Raw genomic sequence first — 24,215 nt, 5'->3', positions numbered from 1 at the left:
GTCTCGGCCTCCCAAAGTGCAGGGATTACAGGCGTGAGCCACCGCGCCCGGCCTTGTTTGTTTTTTTTTTTTTTTTTTTATTTTTTTTTTGAGACGGAGTCTCGCTCTGTCACCCAGGCTGGACTGCAGTGGCCGGATCTCAGCTCACTGCAAGCTCCGCCTCCCGGGTTCACGCCATTCTCCTGCCTCAGCCTCCCGAGTAGCTGGGACTACAGGCGCCCGCCACCTCGCCTGGCTAGTTTTTTGTATTTCTTAATAGAGACGGGGTTTCACCGTGTTAGCCAGGATGGTCTCGATCTCCTGACCTCGTGATCCGCCCGTCTCGGCCTCCCAAAGTGCTGGGATTACAGGCTTGAGCCACCGCGCCCGGCCAAGAACAACTCTTAACAGTTTTGGTTGGAAACCTTTGCGAAAGAGATTGATCACTTTCTTCCCCTGAACAATGGCAACATGGATGGCTCGAGGGACAGGCCTTAGGAACCCCAACTGCCTTGCTGAGAATGCCGACACGGCTTGACCCCTGTGCCAGATGACTGTGGGCTGCTGCACGTGTTCAACTCTGGTTTCTGGCTCTTCCCACCCTGTCGGTTCCTTTATTCTGCTGCCCACAGACTTGCCTCCAGAGTGCTGTGTCTCTTTCCTCTCCCCTCATGCCTGTGTGTGTGTGTGTGTGTGTGTGTGTGTGTGTATGTGTGTGTCCTTCCCAATTTGCTGCTTCTACCAGTTGGGGACTAAGAAGTGGAACAGTTGACCTTATTAGAATTGGTTCATGTATTCATTCATACCTATTCAACCAGCCAGCCATTGGTAAGCCTGGGTCACACTGGGGATTCTGTCTGTCCATTCTTCCATGCATCCATGTATCCATCCATCCATCTGTCCTGATTGAGGACCTCTGCAGTGGCTTGTGATCAATCAAGACATTACCACACCCTCCTGGCCATGTATGCAGTGAAATAATGATGCACATAGCAAATGCTGGCACAGGACTTGACAGTTTATAATCTGCCTCTGCTGGCATTACCACGCTGAATCTTCACAACAGCCCTGAGAATAGCATTATCCCCATTTTGCAGATGATGAATGCAAAGCTTAGCAGGATGGGGTCCCCCGCCCAATGGCCAGCAGTGAGCACAAAATCACAGCTGGAACTCACTCAGGTCTCTGGCCCACCCTGTTACTTTCTCTCTCCTTCGTGCTGCATTTGGAAGCTGTCTAATGCCATGTTCATTATCTGTCTCTGTCATGAGCTATTGGTAGTGGTGGCTGAGGTTGAACTTTCTGCCTTTGTCAAATGGTCAGTGCAGGGAAGTGAAGGAAGACACTTCAACCTGCAGACCTTGTCCCACCTGGACCCAGGCACACTATCTAGTCCACACTTCCCAAACTGTCCCCTGAGGAACCCTAGTCCCATGGCATGGGAATGGATTTGAGGATGCATGAGCATACAGATTTGGGAGACACTAGGTCACATAAATCTAAACAGGCCTTCTCAGGGTCTTTAATGTATTAATATGAATTGGGGACCCCAATGGGTGGCACAGTGTGCAGCCACCCTTTCCTAAGCTCATTTGAACATGCAACTCCTTGGTCAAAGAGCAGGGTCTGGACACATCATCTTGAGAAAGTACTGTGAGAAGATCTCATGGGCAAACCCTGACCTTGCTGTTTTGTACAAGGAAGGCTGCAGCTAGAGCTAGTTTCCTGGCCCAGGACTGCATTTTGAGAGAGCATCACAGGGAATACTCTTTAGCCCCAGAAAAGGTTCAGTGGTAATGGTGGAACTTCAGGCAGCAGGGGCAAGTGGCAGGTGGAGATATTTTTATTCTTTCATCCACTAAACGAACATATCTCAGACATCTACTGTGTGCCAGGAACAGAGCCAGCACTTGGAAATGCCAAGACAATCTGACTAAGACTCTTCCATTTCATTTTCCCGTGCCCACCAAGGATTTTTAAAGACAGACAAGCCTTAAATACATGCTTTAAAAGGAGGAAGTGATTTGTTAATTGCTCTGGGTCATTACTTTGGGTGGGTGACACATTTACTCAATTCAGTGGAGCTGCACCTTCTTAGTCCCAGGTCCTGAGGGGCAGAGAGTGAGGCAATTCCAGGACCCATTACCCTGGGCAGAGTGCACAGATGTTGCAAGGGAGGTCAAAAGCATGGGGAGGCCGGGAGGAGGAGGGGACGGGGAGGGGAAAAAGTGAGTGAGCTTCCTCCTGGAGTCCATCAGTTTCAGCTTGGGGTTGGGGGGCACTTAAGTGAGGCTCTGCGAAGAAGAGATTGGGGAGTGGGGATGGACGGGCTCCAAGTGGCTGGGAAGGGCGCTCTTCCAACAGCTGGAGCAGAGGTGAAAGGAGGCAGCACATGACACTGCGTCATGAGGACCCTGTAAGGAGCCCGTGGCTGTGGGAGCAGAGGGAGGAAAAGGCGGTCAGATGGGGCTGAAGAAGTTCCTGGGGAGGATTGTGAGGGTCTGAGCTCCAGCTAAGTGGGTACTCACCTGACGAGCCTCTTCAGAGCTGGTCACATTCATCCCAGTGTCCCCCGCACCTGGCTGGTTCCCAGTGGGTGTTTGTGGACTGGCTGGACTCTCCCTCTGTAGGCCTCGGATTCCTCACACTAGTGGTCAAGCGAGGTCACCTGGTACCTCCCTTCCTACCCTGAAGAGCTCTCAGGAGTTCTGGATGCTTGTGCAGGGGAAGGCCTGACCACTCCCCCTGTCCCCTGCCTCAGGGTCCTCTGGGTTGCCCTAGCCAGGCAGGGGCCATGGTGCTCTCAGTGGGGGACAGCCCTCCTGCTGCCAGGGAACTTTGCCCCTCGTGCTTTCTCCCTTCAGCAGTTGACCCCCTGAGCCCAGAAGGACATTCCCAGAAGGACATCCTGTGACTGGGAGTGGCGGTGGAGTTGAGCGCATGCTGCAGCTTAGCACAGGGAGGAAGCTCTGCTTCCATCTATGTGAAAATGGGCAGCCAGGCGCGGTAGCTCACACCTGTAATCCCAACATTTTGGGAGGCTGAGGCGGGCAGATCACTTGAGGTCAGGAGTTCGAGACCAGCCTGGCCAACATGGTGAAACCCTGTCTCTACTGAAAATACAAAAATTAGCTGGGCGTGGTGGTGTGTGCCTGTACTCCCAGCTCCTCGGGAGGCTGAGGCAGGATAATCGCTTGAACCCGGGAGGCAGAGGTTGCAGCGAGCTGAGATCGTGCCACTGCACTCCAGCCTGGGTGACAGAGCGAGACTCCATCTCAAAAAAGAAAGAGAAAATGGGCAAGTGACTCAGCCTCTGAGCCTCCGCCTTCTTGTCTGTTAGTAACTTCCACACTGGACTTTTATGAAGGTTCAACGGGATAAAGTTTATGAACATGGATTGTAAACTGACTTACTCCACAAACAAGTAAACAGTTCTTGCCATTAACAATACTCATTTGTCCAATTTCTATTAATCCCCCAAACCTTTGGACCACTCACCTCTTTTCAAGAAGTGCTCCCTGGCATCAGCTCACTGTTCTCTGTGCAAGCTGCCCCTGCTGGTACATTTTATCCAGGCCAGAGCAATAGGAGCCTCTGAATTATGTACAAGTCGCACACACAGGCCAGAACTGTGTGTCTGCAGCCCTGTCTGTGTTTGAACAGAGAGAAAGATGGTGCTGTCCTTCCTATCTGCTGGGCCCAGGGGCCAGATCCCGCCCCTTCCCTGGCTGCAACCCGGGGGTCTTGGTCTCTGGGGCAGGCTGGGAGCACATGTCAAGAACACCCCCCACACCCAACTTGTCTGTCTTGTTTACAGTCTGGGTCTAACATGGCCTGCCCACATGCAGGAGCCTCTCTGTGTCCTGCATCCCTGGGTGGCTGGTGGGCATAGCGCTCGAGGGGCAAAACAAGACAGTCATTCCACATCCCTTTCACTTCCCTGTTCGTGCCAGGAGGTGTCGGGATGACCAAGATCTTCAATGTGGACACTGCTTTATTTCAGCAGGGCCTCGGGTACCCTCTCTGGGAGGCCTACAGCCTGTCACAGCATGCTGAGTCAAAGCCACCTGCCCAGGGTAGGTGCTGGAGGGACAAGGCTAGGTTGTGCCCAGCATCCCTTCTCCTGGAATTCTGGGGGTCCCTCTCAGTGCCCTTGTTCCTGAGCAGCTCCAGATGGTCCTGGCCCTATGTGGGGGGAGCAGGGGCAGACAGCTGGTGAGGCTGGCACCCAGAGGCATCACAGATCCTCCCTGTGCTTAGACTGGCGTGGGGGCCACAGTGGGGGAGGCAGAGTGGCAGGCAGGGAGAAAGATATACTGGGATATTGATGTAAACCTAAGCGGATTATTTTTAGAAGATCCCAGTGAACAAACATCAATTTACCCCTCCTCCAACTCTCCCCCTGTCTTAAGAAGACGGAGCAGGAACACACCTGGCTTCCTGTCGTGGTTCCATCCCTGCGCCTGTGCAACCTTGAATTTGTGCCTGGGCCTCTCTTAGCCTTAGCTGGCCTCATTTTAAGATGCCGATGATAAGGCCAACGTCACAAGGCTGGTGCGAGATCAAATCAACCCAGTGGGTGGCGTACCCAAGAGGGCACCGGATGGATGGCAGGCCACCAGTTTGCAGGGCAGATCTAATGCTAGGCCAGAGCAAAGTAATTGAATGTTTTTAGATACTTGATCTGTGGTCTCTGTAAGCAGGAGAGAGGAAATTTTTGTCGACTTCCTCAAAATGGTCAGTGCAGCTTAGGCACATTTTTGTACCTTGTGGCTCCACCAAAAGGGCTTCAAAATCACCCAGGTATTTGTTGACCTTTCCTCTGGGACCAGGTAAAGCCACTGGGTGTGAGTCCTGAGTCTGTCATATTAGCCAGGTGACCTGGGCGAGTCCCTTGTCCTCCCTGTCCTATAAAATGGAGGGAACAAGTACCTAATTCTCAGGATCATTGTGAGCTTCAGATGAGAAATAATCCATAAAATCCTATTGGAGAAAAAAAAAAAAAAAAGCTACTGATAGATAGTGGGTGTTGGGGGATGACGGCCCAGAGTGCAGGTCAAGGGCTCAGGCAGCCGAGGCTGAGTGTCCCATCCTAAGGACTGGCAGGCTCTGTGATGGTCAATGTGTGTGTGGAGCCTGATTTGCTTTCCTTAATGGGACAGCTGTTTATTTTTTTTTTTTTTTTTTTTTTTTTGAGACTGAGTCTGGCTCTGTCGCCCAGGCTGGAGTGCGGTGGCCGGATCTCAGCTCACTGCAAGCTCCGCCTCCCGGGTTCACGCCATTCTCCTGCCTCAGCCTCCCGAGTAGCTGGGACCACAGGCGCCCGCCACTTCGCCCGGCTAGTTTTTGTATTTTTTAGTAGAGACGGGGTTTCACCGTGTTAGCCAGGATGGTCTCGATCTCCTGACCTCGTGATCCGCCCGTCTCGGCCTCCCAAAGTGCTGGGATTACAGGCTTGAGCCACCGCGCCCGGCCGGGACAGCTGTTTAATTAGCCTCTGAGTGTTCCTGACAAGTGTCCCTGTGATTGTCCCCAGCATCTAACAGGGTCAACTCTCTCCAGACCATGTGTGTGCTGAGCTGGCCAGCCTTGGGTGTGAGGCATTGACCCACTGTCCCATCCTCTGATTCTTGGCTTGTCACTCAGATGGCCTCGTGGGGCAGCCACTGTGTTGGGGACTAAGGGAACAGGAGACAGCCCTGCCTTAAGAATCCCGGTCTGGGCTGAAAAGGAGGAATGCAGAAAAGGCTCGGTGGCTGTGACCCAGTGGGGCTTGGAGACAGCCAGTGCCCCCCAGCCTGGGAACGATTCTGCCTGGCTCTGCCACCAATTCTCTGTGTGACCTTGATCATAGGCCCTTTCTCCCTCTGGGCCTGTTTTCCCCTCTAAATGATGTTGGAAGAAGTGGTCCCAGGAAGCTGCGGCCTACAGCATAGCAGGGTGAGGGGAGCAGTGATCTGTGAAGCCAGCCCAGCCTGGGGTTCTCAGCCCAGCTCCTGCACTTTCCGGCCTGTGACCCTGGGTAGCCCACCCAGCCTCTCCATGCCTGCCTGACAAGGGTATGCTGGCCCTGCTGGCACAGAGCAGACACTGAACACCCTGCCCAGCAGTATCTGGCATTGGTGGGCCCCAGGGCAGCTTTGACCCTTCCCCTCTTTCTTTCCCTGTTGGTCTCTGCAGTACCCGGAAGTTCCCCAGGGAGTCTTGCCCCAGTGGATGAGGGGTGGCATAAAACAAGTGTTGCTGACCTCAGTGCCGAGTCCACCATGCTGTCTGTGCCACTCCCCTGCCTAGGGACCCCAGGATTGGGTTAGAGCTGGCCATCCTCTGCCTCTTAAGGGCTGGACGGAGAAGGAGAGGGGGGCAGGGGCAGGGTGCCCACTCTAGAGCCCAGCATCCTGTCTTTGTTGGCATCTTGGAACCTTGGTCCTTAGAACCGTGGACTCTTTCAGTTCCCAAATCTTGGAAGCACTGGATCATGGAACCATAGAATCTTGGTGATATGAAATCCAGACTTGGAGGTGGCCTTAGTGGTCACAATCCAAACCTTCTTCCAGCCCAGGCAGCCCCTCTGCAGGCTCCGTGAACACTCTGGCAACTGGGGAGTCATCTGTAGTCCCCTCAGGTAGGTCTTGGACTTCGGTCAGATCACAGAGCTGCCCCTGCCCTTCCTTGTGGTCTTGACTGGCCACTGTGATGCGTGCCTGGGGCTGGTTAGTGCTAATGGACAGCTGGGATGGAACCAGGCGCCTGCTCAGCTAAGAATAGAAGGCTTTGTGTGATTTAAGTAGCAGCCAGATCATATCAGGCCTCCCAGCCAGGCCCCGGGGAGCTTATTAAGCGGGATCTGGGGCCACCCTGGGTCCTCCTAGGTGGAGGGGAAAGCCACTGGACTTCCCCAGGGTTGCTGTCTTGTGTTTACCTGATGATGAATTTTCCTTTTGCCATCAAGTAAGTTCATCCCTCCTCCTTCCTCCTCCCTGGGGCTGGCTGAGGAGCATCACCCAGTGTTCTGGGGGGAGTGTCTTCTGGGAAGAGCTCAAACAAAACAAAGCGTCCCTGAGAGGAACAAACAGATCGATGAAAATGTCTTTGGAAGGGAGAGAACAGATGATGGCGACCTTTTATTGAGTGCCTACTGTGTGCCAAGCCCTTGGCTCAGGATTTTGTGCTCTCGCTGTATCTGACCCTCCCAAGGGGCTCTGAAAGGGTCCTTATCCCCATGATGCAGATGAGACCACAAAGGCCCAGCTGGTACTTGGTGGAACTGATATTGGAACCAAGGACTGCCCTGTCCCGTTCCTTCTGGGGGAGAAACGGAGTTCCTGAGAGCTAGGGGAAAGAGGCAAGAGTCAGAATTCTTGGAGAGAGCCCTAGGCATGGAGGATTTTGTCTCTCTGACTGCAATGATTCATGCTTTACCTTATGTTACAGTCTTTTCCACTTTTGGCAGCATGGAATAGGAGAAACGGTGCTGGACTGAAGGAGGAATTACGGCGCTATCACAAATATAGTAGGTGCAGGCACACGTTGGTTAGGTTTGAATTAAACCAAATCCACATCGGTCTCAGATTTCCCTTCTGTGAAGTGAGTAGAGGCTGCCTGGGGCAGGATCATGAGGCTGCAGCTCCAGATTCCCGGTCTTTTGACCAGAGAGTGTCCTGTTCCCTGCTCTCTGCAGGTCTCTGGTGCCTCTTGCCTCCCCTTGAGAGATTATTCCTAGTGTGAGAATTGGAAGGACACCTAGGAATCGCAGGTCACTCTCTGATGGTACGGACAGGAAAACAGGGGCCCCACAAGGACAAGGACTGGCCCAAGGTCATGCAGTGAGTGGGCCTCAGAGCACATAGTAGGTGTTCAGGAAATCCCTTCTTCCAAGCCAATGCCTACTCTCCTCTGGGGCACTGCTTTTCGGTGGTGATCTGGAGAGCCGGGGGTGGGGCGGGGGGCTGAGGCAGCTGGATCCTGAGAGGGAGGCAGAGGCCAAAGGTCCAAGCCTCTATCTGTAGTGCCCCAGGCCCATCTGTGCTTGCCCAAATCCTGCCCAGCTCAAATGCCCCCTCTTCTGTGAAGCCTTCCTGGACTCCCCTTCCTAATACCCTTTCTGATCTCCCTGTCTACCTCAAGAGTGAGAGTATTTTTTTTAAATTGTATTATTTTATGTTAACAAACATAAAATGTACCATAGTAACCATGTTAAATACAGTTCCATATGTTAACTATATTCACATTCTTGTGCAACAGATCTCCAGAGCTTTTTCATCTTGCAAAACTGAGACTCTACCTATTACACAACTACTCCCCATTTCCCCCTCTTTCTCTGGCCCCTGGCACCCACCATTCCACTTTCTGTTTCTGAGTTTGACTATTTTAGATACCACATATAAGTGGAAACATACAGTATTTGGCTTATTTCACCTAGCACAGTGTCCTCATGGTTTGTCCATGCTGTAGCATGTGGCGGGATCCCCTTCTTTGTTCGGCAGAGCGCTGCTCCATTGTGTGGCTAGACCACATTTTTCTGTCCATTCACCTGTCGATGGACCTTTGGGTTGCTTCCACTTCTTGGCTCTTGTGACAAGAGTGGGGAGTTTTGAAGTTGGATGGGCCTGGGTTGGACCCTGGCTTTTAGCCTCCCTTTAGCTGGGTCTAAGGCCATCCTCACCTGCCACTGTGCCCGGTGGGATTGCTGCAAGGAGTAGAAATTGTTCATGTTGAAACACTTGGCATGCAGCAGGTTTGCAGTGAATAGTAGGTGGGATTCATTCTAGTTATCCACTTTCCCTCTAGGGACAGGTCCCTTTTGCCCATGGCTATAGGACCCACAGCTCACCTGCACCCCATCCATGAGGCCAGCTGAGCACCTGGTGAGTCTCAGAATATTGGAGCTGGAGAGCACCTGTACACAGAGAGGGGCATGGACTGGACTCATCCAAGTTCACACAGCCAGTCAATGGCCATGCCAGGATTCAACTTGGCTCTCCAGCCTGGGGACCTTCCCTCTGCAGTCCCTGAGGTCCGCAAGCCTTGTCCTTAGGAGGGATCAGCTCTCTAGGGGCCTGTGTCTAATCCTGCAGCACTCAGGGCTGGGCGAGGCAGGGGGCTGGGAGATGAACATCTCAGGAGGCTCAAGAGATGAGCATCCGTAGTGGGCGGAGGCCAATGGCATCTGCTAGTCTCCTCTGATCACCTGACTTTCCCCAGGGCTGTGGACAGCGGAACTGCTTCAGCAACAAGGGGGCTCACTTCAGACTCATTTGCATGGTACAGGCTCTCTAAGGTCCTTGCCTCGCACCTGGGAGTTCATCTGCTTTTGCTCACTTTCATTCATTCATTTGCCTATTCCTTCCTTCGCTCATTTATTCAGCAACCACTCCCTGAGGCCTGCTGTGGGCTGGGAGACCAATCAGACCTTGCAGGCACTCAGTATGGCATAGCGGTGAATGGTGTGGATTCTGAGGCTAAACTGCCTGGGTTCAAATCCCAGTTCTGCCAGTTACTACCTCTGTGACCTTGGACAAGTTGCTTAGCCTCTCTGCCTCAGATCCTTCTCTGAAGTGGGGAGAATGATAGTTCATAATTTATATTTGTTAGTTATTGTTGTCACATAACAAATCACCCCAAAACTTAGTGACTTTATATAAGAACATTCATGGCCAGGCGTGGTGGCTCATGCCTGTAATCCCAGCACTTTGGGAGGCTGAGGCAGGTGGATCACCTGTGACCAGGAGTTTGAGACCAGCCTGGCCAACATGATGAAACCCCATCTCTATTAGAAATACAAACATTAGCTGGGCATGGTGGAGCACACCTGTAATCCCAGCTACTCACGAGTCTGAGGCAGGAGAATCGCTTGAACCTGGGAAGCAGAGGTTGCAGTGAGCTGAGATGTCCCACTGCACTCCTACCTGGGCGATAGAGCGAGACTCCGTCTCAGGGAAAAAAAAAAAAAAAAAAAAGCAATCATTATCTCACAGTTTCTATAGGCCAGGAATTTAAGTTGGACTCAGCCTTGGTCTAAGCGCAGTGGCTCTGGCTCAGGGTATCACATGGTTTCTGTCAGATGGCGTCTAGAGTGAGGAGGAGCTGGGGCACTCGGAGGTTGGCCTGGCTTCTCTTGCTCTTTGCATAGTCTCAGGCCTTCCTTTCTCTCTCTGCAGGCTTGTTTGAGCTTTCCCACAGCAAGGCAGCCTCAGAGCAATCACGGTGTCTACATGGTGGTGCAGGACTTTAGCAGGAGTGTCCCAGTGAAGGAGGCAGAAGCTGCTTCACACTGGATGACCGGTCCCTGAAAGTGCCATAGTGTCACCTCAGCCATTACTCCCAAGCCCTCTCAGATTCAAGTGGGGGTGACAGAGACCCCACCTCTCTCCATGGGACTGGTGTCAGCATCACTTTGTAAGAAGACGGTGTAGGATGGGAGACATTGCTGCAGATGTCTTTGGAAATACAATCTGTTACAATTGTGAGAGTTAGATGAGTAAACACAGGAAATGCCTAGAACAATGCCTAGGCATCGTATATAAATGGTAGCTAGATAAAACCAAGGGTGATTTTGACCGTATGCAACTTATTCATGATGTGCTGACTGTAGGATGTGACTGCCACTATGGAAGCCAATCCACTGAATAGCAGCATTTCCCATTTGGGTATTGAGGGATCTATAGGAGTTCACCAGACTGAGGCAAGCAGAAAGGCATTCTACACAGAGAAATTAACTTTGCAAAGGTGTCGAGCTGGAGAGAGGAGTCCCTGGAGCAGGAACTTAGCTCCAGGTGGCAGGGCTGGCCTGAGGTGAGGAGCGAAGGAAGTGACTGGAAAGCCCAGGTTGAGAAAAGTTTTGCATGTAGGTTTTGTACTTAATCCTGAAGGTTCCAGGATGTCCGTCTGTTTCTCAGGCAGCAATATGAGAGGCTTGAGTTCCATCATGAGGAAGCCATTTCTGAGACCGAATCAACAGGATCTTGGGAGATACTGGACTTGGGCGTGTAGGGAGAGGTCAGGACTGATGGGGCCCACTCCCAGGTGTTTGGCACGGGTCATTTACATCGGTTTTGAATGTGATGTGCATACCTAGCCTGGCTTGCTTTCCCTCCTTTTCCAGTATATTAGAAACCTCGTGATTGTTCTCTGCTGAGATTGGCTCTTTGGTAGGGGAGGGCAGAAGTGTAACTCCCTCGGCAGAGGGGTCTGGAGGAGCCTGGCAGGGCCAGTGGCCTCTTCCTCTGCCCCCAGCCCCGTCTGTGGAGAGTGGCTCCTGCTCCCTCACCCCCTCCTCTCCCAGCACCCCTCCCCACTCTGATCACAGCCTCGAGTCCAAATGAAACCAGCCAGACTGTTCAGGGGACTGTTGCCACGTCTCCCTGAGCCCTTGCTCTGGAGCCCCGAGCACCAGCCTGGAACCCTGGCTGAGCCAAAGGCGTCACCCCTGGAACAGGTAACTCTGAGCGAGGCCATGGCCCGGGTCTGTGTTTCCAGGATGTTTACGTTCCTGTGGACCTGTCTTTGCACGGCTCCATGTACTTCCGGGAGCCTGTGTGCTCGCGCCAGTGTGCCCACTCGTGTCACCCGTGTCTGTCCGTGAATATGTGCCCTCTGTTTTTTTGGATGTCTCTGTGTGTTCGCGTGTGTTTGCACAAGTATGAGGTGGGCCTCTTAGGCTCTCTCCAGGGCCCCCATGGTATCTCCTCATAAATGGCAGGCAGGTTAGGGTGCTCTGAAGGGGCCTAAGTGCGAGGAGGGGCTGAGCCAGTGGATAGCCCTTGCCCCTGGGGGCCTGTGGTCTGAGGGAAAATCCAGACCTCACCAATGTGGCACACTCAGCAGAAAAATACAAATTTCCAGATTTGAGAAACCTCTTTGGGAGCCCTCATGCTGCACTTGGCCTGGATGTTGGGCACCCAGGGTTAGACAAACCCTGCCCCTACCTTCCAGAGCCAGCCCAGGCAGGCAGCTGTGCAGTTGGACACTAGCGTGGCTGCTGAATGGATGGCTGTACAGGGCACATGAAAACAGGTGAAGGCATGCTCGGGCCTGCTGGAGAGTCAGGGAGGGCTTCCTGCAGGAGGAGTTTGAGTGGCGACTCCAGGGCTGTTTGGGGATGAGAGGAAGGAGATGGAGAACAGAGCTGGGCTTGGCGTCAGATGGCACTGGAGGGTTTGAAGAGGGAGATGGGGAGGGTGATTCTCATCTTCCAGGCCTGGAGGTTGGAGGGAATGGAGGTGCCTTGAAATGCGTGGAAAGGGAGAGGAGTTCCCATTTGGCCACTGTGGGTGTGAGCTTCCTGTGGGGTGTCCAGGTGCAGGTGACCAGAGGGTTGCAGGATACTTGAATCTTGAGCTTGGTCCAGGCAGAGACGGGTGGTTGAAGCCATGGGGTGGATGATACTGCCAAGAAGGATATGGTGGGCAAGGGAGGGAAAGGGGGCTTAGGATTGAGAGCAGCAGCATTCAGGTGTGGGCAGAGAGACAAGCCAGCAAGGGGCTGGTGAGGTGGGGCCAGAAAGGGGAACGAACAACTGGGCAATCAATGTCCCGCAATCCAAGGAAGGAGACTGGTTTTAGGAGGGCGAGTTCTGCAGTGTCAGCTGAGGATGGAGAAGTGCCCCGTGGATTTACCCACACAGAAGCCATTGTTGAACTTGGTGGCAGCAGAGGGTATAATGGGTTTTGCAGTTTGTGGGAGGAAGTGGAGATATGGGTGTAGACAATTCTCAAGTTTGAATGAGAAGGAAGGAGAGAAAGGGAGGAGAGCTGGGAAGGGGTGCCGGGGATGAACTGCATGAGCCCCAGGCTGCTCATTGCTGACTGGAAGGAGCCAGAAGAGGAGAGAGGAGAGGCCAGAGGGAGGAGAGAGGGTAAACTGGTCATCTGTAGACACCCGCCTAGTCCTCTGCCCGCGGCAGGGAGGGTGCCTGGAGGGGGTGGTGCTTTCTGGAGGAATGGTTGTGGAGGGCTGAGGGTGGGGGAGGTGCAGTGCTGGGCGGGTAGCCTTCAGTCCTGCCCTGACCTCTGCCAGTCTTCGCATCTGCAGAGTAGGGTGGTAGCAGCCACCCTGGGGCGTGGGGAGGATCCCAGGAGGCAGAAGCCCCACTAGCTCAGAGCATCCTCATAAACCAGGTTCAGGTCAGGAGTTGAAGCTCAGGGCTGGGCGGGGTTGGCCTCTGGTGGTTTTTGCATCTTCAGTGCTCACCAAAGCTGTTTCGTAGACACTGCAAACAAGAAAGGCCTGGGAAGGTCAGGATGTGGATGGCCTGCTTCCAAAGAGGCCACACCCAACCCCATCTCTGGGCCCAGCTCCCAATTACAGGGAAGTTCTTCCTTTGGGTCTAGCCTAAGTTTTTCCCGCTGTGCATTCCCTTCTGGTGAACTTGTTCAACCCTGCTCCATGGAGCCAAGCCTATCAGCCGACCACTTGGAGTGGTGGCCAGTGTTTTTACAACTTGTTTTCATGAAGATTATTTGAAGTCTCCTTGCATTCCCAGAATGTCAGACCCGCCCTGATTCACAAGGATTGACCAAAACAGGGTCTGAGCCAACCAGAGGAATCTGAGGACTTAGTCATACCCCTTGGATCATCTGCACATTCCTTTCCTTCCAGTTAAAAAAAAAAAAAGGCCGGGCGCGGTGGCTCAAGCCTGTAATCCCAGCACTTTGGGAGGCCGAGATGGGCGGATCACGAGGTCAGGAGATCGAGACCATCCTGGCTAAACCGGTGAAACCCCGTCTCTACTAAAAAATACAAAAAACTGGCCAGGCGCGGTGGCTCAAGCCTGTAATCCCAGCACTTTGGGAAGCCGAGGCGGGTGGATCACAAGGTCAGGAGATCGAGACTATCCTGGCTAACATGGTGAAACCCCGTCTCTACTAAAAATACAAAAACCTAGCCGGGCGCGGTAGCGGGCGCCTGTAGTCCCAGCTACTCGGGAGGCTGAGGCGGGAGAATGGCGTGAACCCAGGGGGCGGAGCTTGCAGTGAGCCGAGCTCGCGCCACTGCACTCCAGCCTGGGAGGCACAGTGAGACTCCGTCTCAAAAAAAAAAAAAAAAATACATAAAACTAGCCGGGTGAGGTGGCGGGCACCTGTAGTCCCAGCTACTAGGGAGGCTGAGGCAGGAGAATGGCGTAAACCCGGGAGGCAGAGCTTGCAGTGAGCTGAGATCCGGCCACTGCACTCCAGCCTGGGCGACAGAGCGAGACTCCGTCTCAAAAAAAAAAAAAAAAGGAAAAGAAGAAGAAAGAAGGAAAGTTAGCCTAGATGACCAGGAAGGGACAGCGGTATTTGGGGATGTAAACAAACTCAGATGATGCTGGCCATGGATGAAGGGGTGGGGCCTGAGGGGTCAGTGCTTGGCTTTGCACGTGGCAGACGTCAATTCAAGTGCATGTTCTGCTGCTTGTAAGATGGGGATCTTTCACAGGATACTCTTCATGTCTCTGCGCTTCAGTTTCCTCATCTCTGAAATGGAAACATTGATGGCACCCACCTCAGACACCTGAAGCAGACCTAGAAGCAGACCCTGAGGCAAGGATTCGTGTGACAGTGATTCATTAGGAAGCTTCCCTGCTAAGGGAAACCTGCTAAGGGAATAGGAAATGTAGAAGCAGAAAGAGAAAGAGAAGCAAGAGGCTATTTCCAGCCAAGCTCCATAGAAGAACTTTGGCTTTGTCTTCCAGAGGAACTCTCATGGGGACACTGTAGGTCATACCCTAGGGCTGGCCCTCCAGGGGCAAAGATGCTGGAGAATTCATACCTCTCCCTCCTGAGTCAACGGATTATATGAGATAAAGCATGTAAGGTGCTGATTGCCCAGGACCTGGCACCAGCAAGTGACGGCTATGAGAAAGGGGTGTGCAGAAGGGGAAATCTCAGGCTGTGTGGTCAGCAAGGGGCAGTGCCTTCTGAGAGCCTGCCTGTGCTCCACTGCTCCTGTAGCCCCAGGTCTTTGTCTGTCAGCTTTTAGAGGCAAAATCCCACAGAGCTCCCGCCCCCATTGTTCTCCTGGATGACTTGGCTTTGGGCAATCTCTCCAGTCAGTCCAGGTCCCTCCCAGCCCTAGAGGCCGGCCCTGGTGCCCTGCTGTAGTTCTCCCTTCCAGCCCACCCACCCAGCCTGGAGGGCATCAGTGATGATTACGAGGTGGGACAAGGCTTAAGGACAGAGATTAGTTCAAGGCCATGGAAGCACCAAATGCTCATAGAGGAAATCGAGGCCATTGTGGCCCATCCCAGCCTGAGTCGAATTTGGATTTGACTTCTCTTCGCAGCCCACCCACTCTGTGTCTCCATAGAAGGTACTCAGGGATCGCTTGGGGGAACTTGCGTAGGTCAGCACATTCCAGGAACAAATAAACAGGTTGCCCTTCCTGGCTGTACTGACTAAATCCTAAGACTCCGACTATGTGACTCTCACTTTCACTGGTGATATCGGGCTGAGTTAGCCCTCATGGGACCCACTCTTACCCTTCTCCTGTCCGCTGTGATATCACAAGAGATGTTACCCATGATCTGGCCTCCCCACTCAGGCCTCTGGGAGTCAACCTCCCCCTCCACTCCCCCCACCCCCAACAGACCATGACAGGCCTGGGTGCTAGTCCACACTCTGTCACCTGCTGTGTGACCTTAGCCAAGTCACCTCCCATCTCTGAGCTTCATGAGGTACCCTATGTTTGTAACCAGTTTTGTATGTGCTCACCTAGAAATCAGCCGATTGTAACATGGTGTTAATCCCTGCTTGACGCAGTGGATGCCCAGAAAGGTGAAGTGATTTGCCGGTGATCACACAGCAAAAGGGCAGAGAGGGCTAGGACCTGCTTCCAACCCCACGGCCAGTTAAGTGAGCATCCTACTCTTTTATCAGCTCTGCTCTGGCCCCCCAGCCCCTCTTTGATTCAGAACTTGAATTAAGCCCCTAGTGGTCAGGATGAACTGAGCCAGGCACCGAAGTGGTCAGTCACTGCTGCAAACTCATTAACTCATTTGATTCCCATGTATTGGGTACCTATTGTATAAGGGGTTCTGTGCTCAGATAAGTACAGTTTAACTTTCACCAGGTTTAACATAGAATCCACTGCAAAGGCTTGAGCACCTGCAGGTGCCAAGAGTGAGGGTGCCCTTAGGGTGGTGGTCCCAGAGGAGAAAGTGGTCTAGAAAGTCTAGAGCCCCCTCACTGTCCAGGAGGCAGGCAGGGAGTGGCTAGGTTGGGGAGGTGGATGTCAGGGAAACAAGTTTGTTCACTCCTGGGTATTCACTGCTGCCTGTGGTGGGTCCAGCACTGTGCCAGGCTGGAGGTGAGGCTGGGAGACAGCTTTGATTCACCGTCAAGGCCTCCACCCCTTACGCGTCCTGCCGCCTTTGTTCACACGATGCGCTTGGTGTGTTTGTCTACACCATTAGCTTGTGGGCTCGTCCAGCAGGGGCTCCGTCTGTCTGCTGGGCCTACAGGAGAGCTTAGGAAATGTGTGTTGGTGACTAGATTTTTGGTGTCTAGACTGGCTTGGTAGTAAGAGTATGAATCCAGGAGACCCTAAATCCCCTCGAGCCTCTGTTTACCATCTATAAAAAGTATCTACTGCAGCCAGGCGTGGTGGCTCATTCCTGTAATCCTAGCACTTTGGGAGGCCGAGGTGGGCAGATCACTTGAGCTCAGGAGTTCAAGACCAGCCTGGGCAACATGGCAAAACCCCCTCTCTACAAAAAAATACAAAAATTAGCCGGGTGTGATGGCACATACCTATAGTCCTAGAGACTCAGGAGGCTGAGGCGGGAGGATTGTTTGAGCCTGGGATGTAGAGGTTGCAGTGAGCCATGATTGCACCACTGCACTCCAGCCTGAATAACAGAGCGAGACTCCATCTCCAGAAAAAAAAAAAAAGTCTGCAGTGGGAAGCTAAGAGGAGTAAGATAGCACACATAGAAACCTTGGCCTTGTACAGAGAGTATGTCCAGCCCTTGTAAATGTTGGGCAGTATTAACAATAGGTGGGGCCGGGCGCGGTGGCTCAAGCCTGTAATCCCAGCACTTTGGGAGGCCGAGACGGGCGGATCACGAGGTCAGGAGATCAAGACCATCCTGGCTAACATGATGAAACCCTGTCTCTACTAAAAAAAAATACAAAAAACTAGCCGGGCGAGTTGGCGGGCGCCTGTAGTCCCAGCTACTTGGGAGGCTGAGGCAGGAGAATGGCGTAAACCTGGGAGGTGGAGCTTGCAGTGAGCTGAGATCCGGCCACTGCACTCCAGCCTGGGCGACAGAGCGAGACTCCGTCTCAAAAAAAAAAAACAATAGATGGGCCCTCGGCACTGTGCCAGACTGAGCAGGAAACATGAGGGAGATGGGGTCTGGCCCCTGTTAACAGCTACTACACACTGTACAGTTTACACAGCCCTGTTACGTCCTGTTCACTGGTTCTCCCTGTCATCCCAAGATGGGATCTGGGCAGGTGCCAGTATCCCCATATGACACAGGAAGATGTTGACCTGCCTTCCAGTGGCCAAGCCAAGAAGAAAAGCCAGGTCTCCTGGCTCTCAGTCTCCTGCTCACTCCTCTGCTCCCCCACCTCCCGAACTTGCTTCCTGCTCTCTGGAAGCTCCTTGTGAAAGATGCTAGGCAGGGCAGTGGGCAAGGAATGTGGAGATTTGCCAGCCCAGGTGTTGGGGGCTGAGGGCACATTGTGGTGGCTTTAGCCCAAAGTAGGTTACTGTGGCTAGTAGGTCCAGAGTAAGGGGGCAAGAGGAGAGGTGAGGGAGGGGGACTGAGTGGGGATGAAGAGGAGGAGGAAAATAGCTGTGGGCTATAGGTCACCAGGACCACTGCCCAGCTGGATGGCAGGGGGCTACTAGCCTGGTGCAGCAGAGGCTTCTGGGCCCTCCCAGCCTAGCCGGCTCCCTTTCCAGGGGGATGGTGTAACAAGAACTGGGGATGGAAGACCCTGGGCACCCTGGCTCCCCTGCAAGGTGGTGTTGGAGCTGAAGGGACTTTAAGGAGTACAGGGTCTGTGGGAGAGGCCAGTCAAGTTGTGGTCACTGCCCCTGAGGAAATTTGAGTGCTTACTGCCCTGGAAATACAGCCCCACGCACAAGGCGTAAGCATAAGGACCTTCCATGTGGAAAGCACTTGTGAAAGGCGGACTGAGGAAGGCAGGGCTGGCTGGCAGACATGCAGTTGCTCACAGATGTGAGGTCACCAGCATGGGTGACCTGGGCCCCGCAACATAAGAGGTGGTGGGTGGGGAGTGGACGGGCCCCTCCTAAATTTGGAGAACTGAGAGCAAAAATACAAATAGAGATCCATGTATCTTTGTCAGATATTTGAAGGTTGTAAAGCAAGCCAGGAGACTGTTAAATAAAATAGATTTGATTTTCCCACCTTGACAAATATACCTTCACAATGTACATTGAAATACGTACATTGTGTACTTATTTACATTGTGTAAAGTTTAGTTTTATTTGAGAGTGATAAAATATCAAGAATGTCTGAATTTAATTATTGCACATCTCGGGTATATTGTTGTTAAGCTGATGATGTTCAGATATAAAAAATAAGACTTAACAATTCTTTTTTTTTTTTTTTGAGAGAGTCTCACTCTGTCACCCAGGCTGGAGTGCAGTGTGGTGTGATCTCAGCTCACTGCAACCTCTGCTTCCCAGGTTCAAGTGATTCTCCTGCCTCAGCCTCCTGAGTAGCTGGGATTATATTGAATATATATTTGAATTATATATATATATAGTGTATGTGTGTGTGTGACAGAGTCTCGCTCTGTTGCTCAGGCTGGAGTGCAGTGGGCATAATCTTGGTTCATTGCAACCTCTGTCTTCCGGGTTCAAGCGATGCTCCTGGCTCAGCCTCCCGAGTAGCTGAGACTACAGGCACGTGCCACCACACCCAGCTAATTTTTTGTATTTTTAGCAAAGACAGGGTTTCACCATGTTAGCCAGGATGGTCTTGATCTCCTGACCTTGTGATCTGCCCGCCTCGGCCTCCCAAAGTGCTGGGATTACAGACGTGAGCCACTGTGCCCAGTCTTTATATGTATTTTGTTATTGTTGTTGAGATGGAGTCTCACTCTGTTGCCCAGGCTGGAGTGCAGTGGCATGATGGTAGTGCACTGCAACCTCTGCCTCCCTGATTCAAGTGATTCTCCTGCCTCAGCCTCCTGAATGGCTGGGACTACAGGCGTGTGCCACCACACCCGGCTAATTTTTTTTTGTTTAGTAGAGACGGGATTTCACCATGTTGGCCAGGCTGGTTTTGAACTCCTGACCTCAGGTGATCTGCCTGCCTAGGCCCTCAGAGTGCTGGGATTATAAGCGTGAGCCACAGCATGTGGCCATCAAATTTTGTATACTTTAAATACAAACACATTTTATTTTTAGTACTTTAGATTATTGCCATCAACAGAACACAAGTGATGAAAATCTTGATTATAACAATATAATTAGTGATCTTGCTAAAATAAAGATTTTATGAAATAAATAAAAATGAGCTGTGGCCAGTTGCAGTGGCTCACACCTGTAATCTCAGCACTGAGGCTGAGGCAAGCAGATCACTGAGGTCAGGAGTTCAAGACCAGCCTGGCCAACATGGTAAAAACCCATCTCTTCTAAAAATATAAAAATTAGTTGGGCATGGTGGCACATGCCTGTAATCCCAGCCACTTGAGAGGCTGAGGCAGGAAAATAACTTGAACCTGGGAGGCGGAGGTTGCAGTGAACCAAGATCTTACCTCTGCAATCCAGCCTTCTAGCCTGGGTGACAGAGTGAGATTCTGTCTCAAAATAAATAAATAAATAAATAAATAGTAAACGAATGTAAATATAAACATAGGCAAATTTATTTTATGTTTTCAAGAGGGTTTTTATTCCATAAAATGATCTATTAAAATGAAAACAATACCCATCACAATGAATGAAGATCAGGTTTTTAAATAAAATCTTTAAATAGACGTGAAATATTAATTCAATTTTTGAAAATTTTATAGAAATGAAACTATTCACAGTTCTAGTATTCAATGTCCATCTAGTTGCAAATTTAAAGAATTAATACCAGACTTCGTGTTACATTAATGTGAGTTGCAGAATATTATAAGATGTTCCTCAGCCACCATGTGCATTTTTGTGAATATCACACTAATTCATGAGTACTTTTAGAACCACAAATTGGAGCAGGAAGAAATGCCAAAATAAAGGATGCACAGCAGGACTGGAATAGAGATGCTTGCTTATGCAAGAAACTCGTGCTCGCTGCTGTCTGGGAGGAAGGCTTTGACAAGCTAACTTGTGTCTCCCTTGTATATTTTTGCCATTCAGGCCCCCCCGCTGCACCCCTCCCCGAAGCAGCATCCATCTCCCCCCTCAGCAGCAACACGACCCGTAGACCTTTACAGCATCTTAACAGAATCACCTTTTGTTCTTCAAGTTCAAGAAATGGAAAGGCCTGGCATGGTAGTGTGCCTGTAGTCCCAGCTACTCGGGAGGCTGAGGCCAGAGGGTTGCTTGAGCCTGGGAGTTCAAGCCTGTAGTGTGTTATGACTGTGCCTGAGAATAGCCACTGCACTCCAGCCTGGGCAGCATAGTAAGACCCAGTCCCCAACTCATGCCTTAAAAAAAAAAAAAAGAAAAGAAACAGAGAAGAGTTTAACTGGAGCCTTACAGGTGTTAATCAGGAGCGAATGTTTAGGATTACAGGTCACATGAGTGTAATGTGACAGAGGCTCCTGTGTACTCTAATGAATTTATTTGTGAGGGTGTGTGTGTGTGTGTGTGTGTGATGTGTGGGGGTCCCTTTTCCCTGTGTAAGGGTGTTCGGGGGGTGAATCTTCTTGCCAATAAAGAGTTCTCTATCATACAGTGAACAATAGACAAATGATAGATCTTATGCTATAGCTAGAGTTTTACATCTAGGTATCTTTTTTTTTTTTTTTTCCAAGACAGAGTCTCGCTCTGTCGCCCAGGCTGGAGTGCAGTGGCTGGATCTCAGCTCACTGCAAGTTCTGCCTCCTGGGTTCACGCCATTCTCCTGCCTCAGCCTCCCGAGTAGCTGGGACTACAGGCGCCCGCCACCTCGCCCGGCTAGTTTTTTTTTTTGTATTTTTTAGTAGAGATGGGGTTTCACCGTGTTAGCCAGGATGGTCTCGATCTCCTGACCTCGTGATCCACCCATCTCGGCCTCCCAAAGTGCTGGGATTACAGGCTTGAGCCACCGCGCCCGGCCCCATCTAGGTATCTTAATTCACTCATTCATTTCACTCATGTGCATTTGTTCATTCACTTAAAACCCTATATTTGCAAGGTGCAGTGGCTCACGCCTATAATCCCAGCACTTTGGGAGGCCAAGGCGGGTGGATCACCTGAGGTCAGAAGTTCAAGACCAGCCTGGCCAACATGGTGAAACCCTGTCTCTAGTAAAGATACAAAAATTAGCTGGGTGTGGTGTGTGCCTGTAATCGCAGCTATTCAGCAGGCTGAGGCAAGAGAATCACTTGAACCCGAGAGGCAGAGGTTGCAGTGAGCCGAGATTGCACCATTGCATTCTAACCTGGGCAACAAGAGCGAAAGTCTGTCTCAGAAATAAAATAAAACCCTGTATTCACTTGCTGCAACCCTTCATTTCATGTAGATTACCAGGCTATAGCAGTCTTTTAGTGCAGTCCGTGATCCTATGAATGAGGATCAGAGAGGGTACTGATACTGATGTACCTAAGACGCACAGCCAGTCCACAGCAGAAAAGTCCTCAGGCCAGGCAGCAAAAAGTGGAGGGTGAGTGTCAAGTTTGAATGTCAGGTAAAATCTGAGCAGATGTTGCTGTGTCCCAATCAGCTTCCCTTCCTTCACCAGCTTCCACTACTAAGCCATCTGCCCCAGGGCACTGGGGGATCCTGCAGGGAGTTTCTGCTTGAAGAGCCTCTTCCTGTTTGGGGCCGAGCACTTCCTTCAGTGACTCACAGCCTCCCATTGGCCCCGTGCTGGGAAGGCAAGGTGGGAGTGGAGCCAGACCCGGGCGTGTCACCCTCAGCCTGAGACCCCAGCTGGGTGACCTGACACAGGATAGTGGGCACAGGCTGGAGGGAGGAGGAGGGGAATGGCAGGAGGATGTGAGACCATTCTGCCTCACCCAGCCTGGTGGGCAGGATGGAGAGAAGACAGAGTGGGGATGGGGACGGCCTCCACGTCCAGCCAACCCCACAGGTAGTTTCCCGGGCAGCTGTGGGACCAGGTAAGGCTGACAGCAGAGCTGAGAGCCCTGAGGAGACTCTGCGGTACTTTCTTTTCTGACAGGCCGTAAGGTGTGGTGGAAGGAGCACTGGGACGGAGTCATGGACTTGTATTTCTCACACCAACTTTCTGGTGGTCATTTCAGTTTTCTGCCCCTATCTGGGCCTCAATATCCATGTCTGTCTGATGGGGGAGCGGTTTGATGGCTGTGACGTTTATGCAGCTTATAGGTTTGAGCTTGAATTCTGGCTCTGCTGCCTTGCTGGGTGTGTTCACTTCTCAGAACCTCCATTTCAAAATCTGAAATAATAGTCACTTTAAGTGTTTTATGTATGGTAACTAATTTAATCCCCACATTGACCCTATGGGGTAGGTTTTATTAGTCATAGTATTTTATACCTAAGGAGATTGAGGCACAGAAAGGTTAAGTAATTTGCCCAAGGTCACACAGTAAGAGCCAAGATTCTAACTTGTGTAGTTTGACTCCAGGTCCCATGCTCTTGACTCATTCTGGCCTTGTTCCTCAAATTGTGGTCCAGGGACCTGCAGTATCAGCATCACCTGGGAGCTTATCAGAAATGCAGAATCTCAGGCCCCAGCCTAGACTTACTGAGTCAGACTGCATTTTATTTTATTTTTTTTTTTATTTTTTTTATTTTTTTTTTTTTTTGAGACGGAGTCTCGCTCTGTCGCCCAGGCTGGAGTACAGTGGCCGGATCTCAGCTCACTGCAAGCTCCGCCTCCCGGGTTTATGCCATTCTCCTGCCTCAGCCTCCCGAGTAGCCGGGACTACAGGCGCCCGCCACCTCGCCCGGCTAGTTTTTTTTTTTTGTATTTTTTAGTAGAGACGGGGTTTCACCGTGTTAGCCAGGATGGTCTCGATCTCCTGACCTCGTGATCCACCCGTCTCAGCCTCCCAAAGTGCTGGGATTACAGGCTTGAGCCACCGCGCCCGGCCCAGACTGCATTTTAACAAGTTCCCTAGGTTTCTGAGGTCCAAGGCCCCAGGAAATATAAATAGACCATGGCTTCTCAAACATTAAAGTTTAGAGGAGAAGCCACTGGTCTATTTTTATTTCCTCTGCCACTTAGGCCTTAGGATCATTGTAGGGGGTAGAGGAAATAAGTATGTTTTATAAACTGTAAAGTGCTGTACATTCAGGGCACTGTGAGAAACCTGGGGACTGGAGGTGGAGAGGGGCAGGCCTGGTAGTGTCCCAAGTGCTGATCTCTCAGTGGCTGTCATTTCCCAGCTGTCTCTGAGTCCAGCTCTGTCCACCTCTGGTTCACACACAGAGACGTGTGTTTGACTGTATGTTTCTTGCCAGTGTGTGGCTCTAGAGTCCAGTTGGGTTGGGGAGAGTTGTCATATTGGCACCAGGAGGCTCAGGTCCCAGCCCTGGCTCTGCCTCTGTGTGATGTAGGTAGGCCTCCGTCCCTGCAGCCTCAGTGTCCCTAGTAGACAAGGTGTTAGCATCCTCTGAAGCCTGCAATGCTGACCTGCAGTCTCCTCCTCACCTCTCCTGGCCCCTCTGCTTCCCGTGGCCTGTCGATACCATCTCTTTTCCCAGTTCCTGGGCGGGGGGTTGCCCTGCTGGCTGCAGGAGCTGGTGATGGGGGAGGTGGTGCATGAGTCAGAGCTCAGGCACGTAATTGTGGTGCCCCAGATCCCACCTCCGGGCTACCGTCCTTCCCTTAGCGGCTGCTTTAGAAGAACAGCTGGTTTGGCAGCTACCTCAGAGAAACAGGTCCCTGGGCAGCGTGAAAGGGCCTCTGCCCCCAGGGTGGCTGAGCTTTGGATCCTGGGTCCGTGGGTCCTGGAGGGGCAGGAGTGGTTCAGGGAACAGGTTGTATGGGTTGGGCCTAGGGCTGGTTTGTGGGCAGCATGCGTGGAGGTGGATTGCATGTGCCGGGTTTCATGGCTGGGGATTAGATCACGTATGTCCTGTCAGCCCTCCTACCAGCTCTGTGGCTTCCCCAGGGCAGGGACTTGGTGTCACCCATCACTGGGCCCCACACTCAGCAT

The 24,215-nt window shown here is 51.9% G+C and overlaps 1 protein-coding gene across 4 annotated transcripts in view; it reads left to right on the top strand.

Moving 5' to 3' along the window:
* Positions 1-24,215, top strand: part of GDPD5 (glycerophosphodiester phosphodiesterase domain containing 5) — a 92,621-nt gene that overhangs the window by 11,581 nt on the left and 56,825 nt on the right. For 2 of the 4 annotated variants that reach the window (XM_025357847.1, XM_025357845.1), the window contains exon 1: positions 23,890-24,036. The exons of the other annotated variants lie outside the window; for them this stretch is intronic. The gene's annotated coding sequence lies outside the window, so the exon portion shown is untranslated. Of the gene's footprint in view, positions 1-23,889; positions 24,037-24,215 lie in introns of those variants that run through there. 4 annotated transcript variants of the gene reach the window in all.

The sequence above is a fragment of the Theropithecus gelada genome, chromosome 14 (genome assembly GCF_003255815.1).
Source record: "Theropithecus gelada isolate Dixy chromosome 14, Tgel_1.0, whole genome shotgun sequence".
Taxonomy (NCBI): Eukaryota; Metazoa; Chordata; class Mammalia; order Primates; family Cercopithecidae; genus Theropithecus; species Theropithecus gelada.
The sequence above is the reverse complement of the archived record's forward strand: the minus strand, read 5'-3'. Positions and strand labels throughout refer to the sequence as shown.